Raw genomic sequence first — 12,675 nt, forward strand, 5'->3', positions numbered from 1 at the left:
CATTCATTTGACGTTATTTGTTAGGTATACACACATCACATCGGGTATACAAAGTTTAACACTGGGCATATAATGCTTAATTACATGCTTAACATTTGGCATACAGTGTTTAAAAAGTAAACACACCTTTAAAAAGTAAGCAGACCTTTCCCACTTGGAACTGATGGTATAAAGGGACAGATAGCTGATAAAAGGGAACAAAGAATATATGTATATTTAAAAATCATAGTAAGTGCCACATTAACAAAATACCATAGACTGGATGATTTAAACAACAGAAGTTTATTTGTCACAGTTCTGAAGGCTGAACATCTGAGATCAGGGAACCAGCAGGGTCAGATCCTGGTAAGAGCTCTCTTCCTGGCTTCCAAACAACCACCTTCCTGCTATGCCCTCCATGGTAGAGAGAGAGCTCTATATTCCCTCCCTCTTCTTATAAGGACACCAGTTCTGTCTGGTCAGGATTCCACCCTTACAGTGTCCTTTGACCTTCATCACATCCATAAAGGCTCTCTCCCCAAAAGAGTCACATGGGGGCTTAGGGCTTCAAAATATGAATTTTGGGGGTTTGAAATTGTTTATATTCTTTGCAGCCGAAGATGGAGAAGCTCTATACAGTCAGCAAAAACAAGACTGGGAGCTGACTGTGGCTCAGATCATGAACTCCTTATTGCAAAATTCAGACTTAAATTGAAGAAAGTAGGGAACCACTAGACCCCTAAGTTATGACCTAAATCAAATCAATTACCATTATACAGTAGAAGTGATAAATAGATTCAAGGGATTAGATCTGATAGAGTGCCTGAAGAACTATGGAAAGAGGTTTGTGACGTTGTACAGTAGGTGGTGACCAGTACCATCCCCAAGAAAAAGAAATACAAAAAGGCAAAATGGTTGCCTGAGGAGGCCTTACAAATACCTGAGAAAAGAAGAGAAGCGAAAGGCAAAGGAGAAAAGGAAAGATATTCCCATCTGAATGCAGACTTCCAAAGAATAGCAAGGAGAGATAAGAAAGCCTTCCCAAGTGATCAATGCAAAGAAATAGAGGAAGACAATAGAATGGGAAAGACTAGACATCTCTTCAAGAAGATTAGAGATACCAAGGGAACATTTCATGCAAAGATGGGCTTGATAAAGGACAGAAATGGACCTAACAGAAGCAGAAGATATTAAGAAGTGGCAAGAACACACAGAAGAACTATACAAAAAAGATCTTCATGACCCAGATAACCACGATGGTGTGATCACTCACCTAGAGCCAGACATCCTCGAATGCAAAGTCAAGTGGGCCTTAGGAAGCATCACTACAAACAAAGTTAGTGGAGATGATGGCATTCCAGTTGAGCTATTTCAAATCCTAAAAGATGATGCTGTGAAAGTGCTGCACTCAATATGCCAGCAAATTTGGAAAACTCAGCAGTGGCCACAGGACTGGAAAAAAGTCCGTTTTCATTCCAATCCCAAAGAAAGGCAATGCCAAAGGATGTTCAAACTACCTCACAATTGCACTCATCTCACACGCTAGCAAAGTAATGCTCAAAATTCTCCAAGCAAGGCTTCAACAGTACATGAACCAAGAACTTCCAGATGTTCAATCTGGATTTAGAAAAGGCAGAGGAACCAGAGATCAAATTGCCAACATCCATTGGATCATTGAAAAAGCAAGAGAGTTCCAGAAAAACATCTACTTCTGCTTTATTTACTACACCAAGCCTTTGACTGTGGAACAAACTGTGGAACATTCTTAAAGAGATGGGAATATCAGATCACCTTACCTGCCTCCTGAGAAATCTGTATGCAGGTCAAGAAACAACAGAACTGGACATGAAACAAAGGACTGGTTCCAAATTGGGAAAGAAGTACATCAAGGCTGTATATTGTCACCGTGCTTATTTAACTTATATGCAGAGTACATCATATGAAATGCTGGGCTGGATGAAGCTAAACTGGAATCAAGATTGTGGGTAGAAATATCAGTAACCTCAAATATGCAACCTTATGGCAGAAAGTGAAGAGGAACTAAAAACCCTCTTGATGAAAGTGAAAGAGGAGAGTGAAAAAGCTGGCTTAAAACTCAACATTCAAAAAACTAAGATCCTGGCACCTGGTCCCATCACTTCATGGCAAATAGATGGGGAAACAATGGACACAATGACAGACTTTGTTTTCTTGGGCTCCAAAATCACTGCAGATGGTGACTGCAGCCTTGAAATTAAAAGCCGCTTGCTCCTTGGAAGAAAAGCTATGACCAACCTAAAAAGAGTATTAAAAAGAAGAGACATTACTTTGCTGACAAAGGTCCATCTAGTCGAAGCTATGGTTTTTCCAGTAGTCATGTATGGGTGTGAGAGTTGGACTATAAAGAAAGCTGAGTGCCAAAGAATTGATGCTTTTGAACTGTGGTGTTAGAGAAGACTCTTGAGAGTTCCTTGGGCTATGGGGAGATCAAACCAGTCAATCCTAAAGGAAATCAGTCCTGAATATTCATTGGAAGGGCTGATGCTGAAGCTGAAGCTCCAATACTTTGGCCATCTAATGCGAAGAACTGACTCATTTGAAAAGACCCTGATGCTGGGAAAGGTTGAGGGCAGGAGGAGAAGGGGACGACAGAGGATGAGATGGATGGCTTCACCAACGTGATGGACATGAGTATGAGCAAGCTCTGAGAGTTGGAGATAGACAGGGAAACCTGGTGTGCTGCAGTCCATGGGGTTGCAAAGAGTCAGACGCCACTGAGTGACTAAACTGAACTGAGGCACGCAACAAAAAATGTAACGTAAGAATATAAGTTCCCAAAAGTCACAGACTTTGCATGTTTTTTTTTTCAGAAAAAATTCCCATCTCACACTAAAGCCCCCAGCCCAAAGGAAGGAAGTACTCCACAAATAATGGTTAAGTTGAATTAAAGGGTAGAAGGGACATGATTGATTTACAATTTTGGAAGATGGAGTGGAGGGCAACAAGAGTTGCAGCCAAAATAAAAAAAAAAACCAACTTGTTAGAAGGCTGTTGATAGAGTTGTCCACACAAAGATAATGGCAGCTTGGACCAGAATGTTGTCTGTGCAGATTGAGAGACGTGATTAAATTTAAGCTATATTTAGGAGATAGAACTGACTGCATTTACTGATGTATTATTGGATGTTAAGGAAAGCAAGAGGACATAATTATAGATGAGTTACATAATTATTTATGTAGGTTTCAGGCATGGGCTATTAGGTCGATGAGGGGAAAATGAAGGGACACCCAGGGAGGCAGGGAAGGAAATCAAGAACTTGGTTTTGGACAAGGTAAACGTGTGATGCCTGAGAGATGCACAAGTGGAGGTGATGAGTGGCAGATGGACATATAAATCTTGAGCTCAGTGGAATGTAGTGTTTCCTCCTGCCCTAAAAATCTCTTACTACAGTGGTAGTGAATCTTAACATCAACAAAATTTTACAGAGATAATAGTTATACCACATACTTAGCGGGCTCTAAACTTGGGCTAGGTATTGAAATAACCTTCTATGTGTATTCACTTATTTGACACTCACAACAACTATTTTTGCAGTGTGTCATTTTTGTCTCCATTTCACAAACAAGAAAACTGTATGTTAGAAAGTGAAATGAATTGTCTGAAGTCACCAATCCAGCAAATAGAAATGTAGGATTTGACATCATGTGTGCGTGGAGTGGGTTGCCAATTCCTTCTCCAGGAGATCTTCCTGACCCAGGGATCGAACCAGCATCTCTTATGTGTCCTGCATTGGCAGGCAGGTTCTTTGCCATTAGCACCACCTGAGAAGCCCAGGATTTGACATCAAGACTGTTTAACCCCTGTGCTCTGACCATGGTGACCTCCTATCTCCCAAGAGGCAGAGGTCTTGGAAACATTTCCTACTTGACTTCTAAAGTATCATGTGACCTTGAACCTCAAATGGGAAAGGGAAGGTAATTGGTTAGGTCCCCTGCAGCTCTGTTGAACTGCAATGCTGATCTATTTTGTAAATCCTTTTTTAAAAAATTTTTATTTATTTATTTATTGTCCGCGCTATGTCTTCATTGCTGTGCAGGTGTCCTCCAGTTGAAGTGAGCAGGGGCTGCTCTCTAGGTGTGGTGTGTGGGCCTCTCACTGCGATGGCTCCTCTTCTTGTGGATCATGGGCTCTAGGCACGCAGGCTCAGTAGTTGCACACGAAGCTTGGTTGCTCCAAGACATGTGGGATCTGCTCCATGACATGTGGGACCAGGGATCGAACTGGGGCCCCCCACATTGCAAGGTGGATTCCAACCAATGGGCCACCAGAGAAGCCCACAAATCCCATTTTTAAGTGAGTTTGTGGTAGGTACGTATCTGAGATGAAACTCAAGCTGACAATTCATTTTGATGTGTAGGTGAAGGGCAAATCTCTTTAAGTGAAGACCCAGCACACTGCTTTCTTAATGTGAATTCCAGTGGAGTAAAACTCTTTAGAACAAATATTTCTGAGTGAGAAAATGTTCAGCATCTCATATTCACTTTTATCATCTAAATGTTAACCTCAAGGATCCCTCTGAGCCAAAGGTGGGTGTGATGCTTGAGCCAGACACACAGCTTCCTCTAATGTCTGCACCCAGGGTCTGCCAAACATCCCCACCTATGCTGCCCCAGTGACACATGGGTCCCCTGTTGCCTGGTCCCCACTGTGCTGGGAGGTGACAGAGTGTATTATGCTTTCCTCCAGTGATTCTGATTGCTCTGCATTTCAGAAAGGACCTCCTGACTTCTCTTCCTGGTTTATTCTTTGGGCCAGTGTTTTGGGGTTCATCTAGTATGGACTTTCGATTTGAATTTGGCTGGAACATGCTAAAGAGCCATTCATATGTGTTGGTGGGAGGTTGTTTCTGATTAGATTAAACTTCTGAGAGAGGAAAGAGTCGCTGATTAAAGACATAAAAAAGGCAACGCTTTAAATGAGTAAGTGGCTCATCTTCATATAGCAAAGTACAAATTAAACATAGTCCAGGGATCAGCTTTGAATAGCAGCTGGATAGAGCGAGATTTTCTGAATACATCCACAAGGAGAAGGCGCTCATAGCAATTCAGGGGGGCTTAACCTGCCAGAGAGGGCTCTGAGCACTCCTGAGCAAATGGAGGGGCTGAGTTACCTGATAAAAATGACTCGCACACTAGGGACGGGAAGGGTTTTATTTGGATTTCAGAAAATTGTTCCCTAAGTCCCTGTGACATTCAAGCTCATTATTATTTTCTGACAGCATTGGTGATGATAATGGGGCCAGAGATCTTAGTTCAAAACAAAAAGACGCGATTAGAGTAGACAGCACACGTGTCAGTGGGACCCTGATTTGGAACGTGGCTGACACTTCAGTCTCAGCACTGGAAGCTTCTGTAGTGTTGGGTCTATAGAAACACCTAGGTTGGAACTAGCCAGCCTCCCCAACCTTCTCAGCTTCACACAGAGGGTCAGCCCTGCCTAGACTCTGTCATCTGCCCAGGGCTGGAGGTGTGGCTGCAGCCCCACTTCCCCTGGCTCATGCTAGGATCCATGGAGCCGTCATGGGGCTGCTGCCTGTGGCTGTCAGAGGAATACTGAGCCATGCATGGTCTCCAAGCCCCTGGCTTTCCCTTTTCCAGCCTGCTGGGATCTCCTTTGGTTTTCTCACAGCTTCTCTGGTTCTGAACTTGAACCAGACTCTCCCTATAGCCTGTTTTGTAGGAGTCCTAATGCCTACCTTCCCCCGACAGTTCCCTCTCTCCCCACTGAGAACTAAATCCCCTCTTTGTATCTTCAGTCCCTAGTGGGGACCTGCTCTGAATGGACTCATTATCTGGACTTGGAAATCTCTCCCAACGCCTGGACCTTCTGCGGCAAAGTCTCCCTCAATAGATTGAACCCCTGGTTATCCATGCTACAGGGCCCAAGCCTCTCTGGTCACCTTGCCCCTCACATGCTTGCAGCTTGTATGAACCAAGGAAATGATCACAGTCTACGACAGCAGCCGCCAGGCCCCAAAGGCTGAACCCAGGACAAGTTTATTTCTCATTCACTTCACAGCCCCCTAAAGGGTGTGAGGCACTCCTGGGCAGTTCCTCTTCAAGTGGTAACTGAGGGCTGAGAGTGCTTTTTTGTGGCTTCTCTATCTTTGAACTTCAAGGTCATTTTGACAAAAACATCCAGTGGATTGAGGGGGAAAGAGGTATAAGTGTTCATGGGTTCCCTTACTGGATACTTAAATATCTGGGCCCAAAATGACAACTGTAATTTCCTCCTGTTTCATTGGCCTGAGCTGCTCACACAATCCCTCCTGACTCAAGGGAGGCTGGGAGATGTAAAGGAGCACACGGGTTTTCGTGAGCAGCAGGATTCAACCACATCCATGGAGACCCCCTTCTCCTGGCTTCACCTCCCCAACCCCGGATAGAACCAGGCCTGTCTTCTTCCTTTTCTTCCGTTTGTCTTGAGTCCAATCAAGCCAATTGTGTTTGGACAATAAGTAATCAGGGCTGTTGGCTGATAAGACATTTGAGGTAACCATACGTAAATTCTCCTTGGTTGGAACCATTGAAAGATATCTTATAATCTCAATGACTGCATGTTTATATGGTGATCCTCCTGGAATTTCCTATAAGGAAATGAACTCTCATGGTCCCAGTCTTTATAGTCAGAGCACTAGGATCCAAGGAAAAGTTGGACCCCCATCTATGATGGGCTGGTTTTCTGAACTTGGCGCCACGGCTGCCCCTGGGTTTCCAACAGGTAAACAGCCATTTCAGCAAATCTCAATACCCTGCAAAACAGCCTTTTACTTTCTCTTCATAAAAAGCTTCCAGACATTCCAGCCCAGCTGGTCTCTTCCTGGCTTCCTGCCAGATGAATCCTCCTGCTGCCTTCTGATAGTTATGAAAAATCCCTTTCGAACAAGGGAACTGCTTCAAGTGCTTCTTAGGGCTGACCCCAAATCAGACCCCTTCTGGGACACCTTCCAAGAAAAAGCATCATTTTTTTTTTTAATTCCGAGTAGCCATTCTGTCCAAAAGACTCTTTGGCAGTGTTTTATTGTAAAAACAGGGCTTGGGAAACTGGATCCCCAGGGAGTGTTTTTCTGATGGAAGAATAAGCATTGCCGGACTTTAAAAATGTTTCCTTACACTTGAAAATAATGAAATATCTGCCCTTGGAAACCTGGGAAGGCACCAAGGTAAGTGCACAGGGGATGACTCAGAACTGAGGCCCAACTCTCAGTCCTTTGTCCATGCAGTTTATCAAGCACCTGTCATGTGCCAGGCCCTGTTTCGGCTCTAAGGGCCTTCTCTCACAGGCTGGTGCTTCAGGCCCATAAATAGGAAAAAAGCTCCATCTCACTGGAGCTCAGGGAATTGCAAATTAAAACTACAGTGACAGTGAATTTCACACCCATCTATGGACGATGCCAAATGTTGGCAAGATCGTGAAGCAACATGAGTGCTCCGTGCTGGTGGGGGTGGAACACAGGATTCTCACTTTGGGAGAGTTTCACTGTCCCTGGGAGAGCTCAATGTATGTCATAACCCGTGCCTCAGAAATCACACTGTGGTGCAGATACACGGAGAGGCGCCCTCTCTTGGGTGCCAAGAGACATGTGTGTGTTCCAAGGAGCGCTATTCATAATCTGGAAAACAACCAGACTGGGGACCACCAGGAGCATGCATAAATAAATGTCTGCATATTTATACAATGGAACATGATAGTGATGAAAATAAATGAGGTGAGAAGCAAGTGGCTGAATGCAGACAATATGCTTCCATTTATGTAGCCTTTAAAACTAGGTAAAACTAAGGAGGTAGTCGAGCTTCATGGCAAGGACATTATTAACAGGATTCAGGATAGCGGCTTACCTTTAGGGGCGGGGAGGAGTGCACAGCGATGTTGCTGCCTGGGCACTCTTTCTTCTGCTGGTGGTACATAGACAGTTGTCCCTTGTGTTATATGTCTTTAGACTGTACATAGGCATTGTGTACACACACACACACAGAGCTAGAGAAAGTACAGGGAACATGGGAATGCAGAGCAGGGGCATTTAATAAATGTAGGGCAGCTGGGAAAGTAGGTAGGAATTAGCCAGGCGAATAAATATAAATGTGACAGGGGGAAGAGGCTGACCACCACTGGCTTTTATCTTAGCTTTGCCCGGGTTTGACCTCTCTTTCCTTCTCAATCCTACACAGGGCTGCAAATCGAGTAAAACGCCTGCCATGTCTAAGGTGAAAATTGAAGGATGTCTTAAGAATACCCAGCCCTTGTCAGTGTCTTTGTTTGCCTGCCTTTCTGACCCTACAACCACTCTGCAAACACGTGTCTGGTCTTCTGCCAGCCATTCTCATTGCCTCTGCCTCCATCCTCCTCGTCTTCTTCCCCCTAGCCTGCCTGGTTTGGCTTTCAGCTCTTGTCTCAGCATTTCACAGCCAAGTTAGGCGAGACAGCTACACATAAAAAGGTAATTAACAACATGAGCCAAGAAATAAGGACCACATGAGTGGTGCAAATCATGTGTTTCAGGAGTTAGAAGGAACAGGGCCAGGCTGGTTTTGGATGGATGGAGAGTAGGAAGGAGGGTTTCTGGGCTAAGGGAACAGTGGGAATATTTTGCCAAGAGAGAATAGCTCATTAAAAGTCATAAGGAGATAAAAGCTGGACAGGATTTGGGATCTTATCCGGCAAAACGTGATTATGAAGTACAAGACTAAAGTGCCACAACCCTCGATCCCTTACTTATGGTAGATATTACTAATAAATGGTAGCATGCTTTTCCGTTGAGCCCAGACAGAGGCTCAGAATCCTTTTAAATATATATATATTTGGCTGTGTCGGGTCATAGTGGCCGCATTCAGGATCTTTATTGCATCACACAGTCTCTAGTTGTGACACTTGGGCTCTGGAGCGTGTGGGCCCAGTAGTTGCAGTGTGTGGACTTAGTTGTTCTGTGGCATGTGGAACAACCGATTCCCCGAATTCCCTGATCAGGGATCAAATTCCTCCATTGCAAGGCAGATTCTTAACCACTGGACCACCAGGGAAGTCCCTTAGAATCCTTCTTAACCCAATGCTTCAGAAGGACATTAATAAGTGAATGGATTCAACATGGGGGTGTTATCTGCTTTTCCTACCAAAGTTTACAGAGTGATCACCAGTCTGTAAATAGGAAGAATGGTCACATTGTATCCTGGCATTTTGCTTCCAGTGTCCCCCTACTTTAAAGCTCCCAATTCACAACTCTACTAGTTGTGTCTCACGTACTGGGCATCATTTGAAGTATTGGCAAGAAAACTTAGAAGCACAGAATGCAAAAGGAAGAAGTGATCTAAGATGTCCCTGAGTCCACCTCCTCCATTTGGCAGCTGGGAAAAACAGGGGCTTGGGATGGAAACAGGTCTGTTTATGTAACTGGCAAACATAGGTCATAAATTTGGTCTTCTGACCCTGACCTTGCACTGGAAGCTCCCAATCCCAGGAAGGCAAAGGAACCTGATCCTTCCTACGAACCTACTAGATGGCTGTCTTTGCTAGTGGGAGCTTTTCATACATCATCTCTTTTAAACCTGCCAGTTCCCCCAATAAGAAGGCACCTGACATCCAAGGACAAGTCCTAGTCGAAGGCTAATGTGTGACAGAGGCATGATCCACACTCTCTCCACCAGCCCCCAAAGACCTGTGTGCTTTCTTGCAGTTCCCAGGTGGATGCACCAAGTTTTTCTGAAATAGTCGCAGAATTAGGACTCCCTGGGAAGAGCTGGTGGCGAGCAGGACTCACTCTTCTATTGACAACAGTTCAGGTTCTCGGTCACGGTCACATCTCGGGGCAGCCTGGCAGCTCCTCCATGGGCATCTGTGAGCATTGGCGGGGTCAGGGGCTTTCCCTACACTAAGTTCATGGGTCCGTAAGACAAAACCGCCTGTGATCTCCCAGGCTCGTTTGATAACTTCCCAGGTTTTACGATGGTAATTTAAGCTCTGCAGCCAAAGTAACTCTCCTCAGTTGCAGCAGCCTGCACTTAAATGTCAGAGCTTTGCTGAAAAACCACTTGGGTTTGAAGGAAGTCATTGTGTTCAGTAAAATCTGGCACATTTTATGTTTATGGCCTTTATTAGAAGAGCCAGCTGAGCGAGTTAAACCGCCACTCTGTATGGTTAGTGCAAGCCCAGGGCTCTGGGATTGCTGGAACCACTCATTCAAATCACAGTTATTGAACATGTAGTAAGTGCCCGGTGCTGGCATATACAACATGCTCCTTGTCTTCCTGGAGCTTATCCTTTATGGAGGATAGAGGGCAGACATTGAAAGAATAAATGCATAAATAGAAATATTGTGAATAAGCATCATTAAGAAAAAAAGTGGAGTGCTAAAAATACTCACAGGGGATCTAATGTAGGCTGGGTAGGTGAAAGAAGGTGATATTTGAACTGGGTAACAAGTGAGGGAGTTTTTCCAGAAAGATGCAATAGTGGGTACAAAGGCACAGAGAAAGGAAAGAACTTGGTGTGGTCAAGAAACATGTTGCCCAAGCCCATCCAGAGGCCACGAGGTCCAGCCTTGGACTGACGTGCCACCAGGCATCCCTGGCGCCCATAAGACTAGCATACACCTCACTTGTTATAATGAACTGGGGTCACAAGCACAAGCTAAACATTCAGTTCTACCTTGGTAGTGGCTTCCTATGCCCAGCGACCTCATCTGCCTTCTTGATTCCGACCCTTGGTCTTCATTCCTCAGTCACTGCTCTGATACCCAACCCTTGCCCTTCCTCCTCCTGGCATCTCTACTCCCTAGAACTTGCAATACTGAGCCATCATTCTGTCCCTTTGTCCTCCCTCCAGTGGCCCTACTTCTCTAGCACAATGCCTCCTGTCTATCACCTCCATCTGGTTTGGGTCTTGCCACAACATGCCAGCTATGACCTGTGTCCCAGGCCTGGCACCCTTTTACTTCCTCATCCCCTGTTCCTCCCAAGCCTCCATGGATGCTTCAGGGCATCATCTTTCATGAAACCCAAATGCCAGTGGTTGTCTTCCCTATCCTTTGCCTACAATCCATGAGAGGATCTCTGAGATCAGCTGTGGGGCAGACTTCTGAGATTCTCTCTCAGAGTCAAGCCATGGGTCAGTGGAGTCACTCCTCATGTGATGATCATGGAACACAGGCTTTCTTTTGTTTATTTCAGGGTCATTGGGCAGAGTCCAGAAGTGGAGGGGCAAATATGCCAAATCCACTCTTCTGCTCCAACCAGAAGCTGCCAGGAACCCAAAGGCAATATACAAGGCAGATGGTCTTCATAGATGAGTTTCTTTTCACAGAAGAGAGGAGGGCAGAGGTGTTCTAGGTGAACAGGTGCTCCCAGTCCCTGTAGAGGAGCCTCTCCCTGCTGGGTCAGGCACTCTGGAGGGAAGCACGTCTGTTGTCTGTTGGGCTTCACCAGACATGTAACTCTTCTGCAATCACTTGTCTCCTGAATGTGGCTGTACAGGAGAAGTCAATAGCAACCATAATGGTTATTGTAAAATACTTAACAATACCAAGTGCAAACTAAGGGCTTAGCAATATTCCCAGCATCACGATGGGGGCTTCCAGGGCCCACAGCCCAGTGCAGTAGTCACTGCTATGCATGTTTCATAGACATGAGGCTAAGCACCCAGAGCTGCTACTCAGCCAGGACATGATGGGACCAGAATAGACCCGGATATCCTACCCCCGCCTCAAGTACTACGCATCCAGAGCTCACGTGGAGGCAGGCTCGGGGTTAAATACATATCTGCACTCCGTCCCCTTCTTCTCCTGGGTGAAATTGAGGCTTGGGAGGAGAGATATCCTGCCAAAGGTGACAGCAGCAGGTGGCAGAGAAAAACACTTGAATCCAATTCTTTCTGGCTCCAAAGCTGTGCTTTTAAAAACTACGTGCTACTCCCACCGCGCCCAGCCACCCCACCTCTGCTGGAAACCCATGATCTGTTCTAGGCACTATTTGCTGCTGCTGCTGCTAAGTCGCATCAGTCGTGTCCGACTCTGTGCGACCCCATAGACGGCAGCCCACCAGGCTCCTCCGTCCCTGGGATTCTCCAGGCAAGAATATTGGAGTGGTTTGCCATTTCCTCCTCCAGTGCATGAAAGTGAAAAGTGAAGGTGAAGTCGCTCAGTCGTGTCCAACTCTTCGAGACCTCATGGGGCTGTCCATGGGGTTTCCCAGGCAAGAGTACTGGAGTGGGGTGCCATTGCCTTCTCCGAGGCACCATTTAGTACCTGTCTAAAGGAGAATCAGGTGAAGAGCTTGGAGAACGTTTTGAAAGAGGGAAGGAGATAATCAAACAAGCAACTACAAGACTGTCACGATCAGGAAAGATAGGGCTGGAGCCACAGAACGTGACAGGTTAAACTAGTTGAAGGGGATCCAGAACTCTGACGCTAAAGTGACACCCTTAGAATGTTACATGAAGTGGGGTAGGGTGGGTATGTAATGACATGTGCAGAAGTCCAGAGGTGAGAGGAAACCCAGCGTGCTGGAGGAAATAGAAGAATATCAGCATGGCTCCAGCATGGACTGTGTCAGGAAGCAAGTATGAGGCTGGAGGGATGGGCAGGGGTCAGGCCCCAGGAGCTTCAGAGTCTGTACTGGGAAGGGTGCGGTGCAGGCAGGACATGATCCAGGGGACACCTTCAAAACAAAC

At 45.7% G+C, this 12,675-nt stretch overlaps 1 protein-coding gene across 12 annotated transcripts in view; it reads left to right on the forward strand.

The window, feature by feature from the left end:
- Positions 1 to 12,675, forward strand: part of GALNT18 (polypeptide N-acetylgalactosaminyltransferase 18) — a 468,216-nt gene that overhangs the window by 385,255 nt on the left and 70,286 nt on the right. The gene's annotated exons all lie outside the window — the stretch shown is intronic.

This window comes from Giraffa tippelskirchi, chromosome 11 (genome assembly GCF_054371585.1).
Source record: "Giraffa tippelskirchi isolate mGirTip1 chromosome 11, T2T-mGirTip1v1.2.pri, whole genome shotgun sequence".
Classification (NCBI taxonomy): domain Eukaryota; kingdom Metazoa; phylum Chordata; class Mammalia; order Artiodactyla; family Giraffidae; genus Giraffa; species Giraffa tippelskirchi.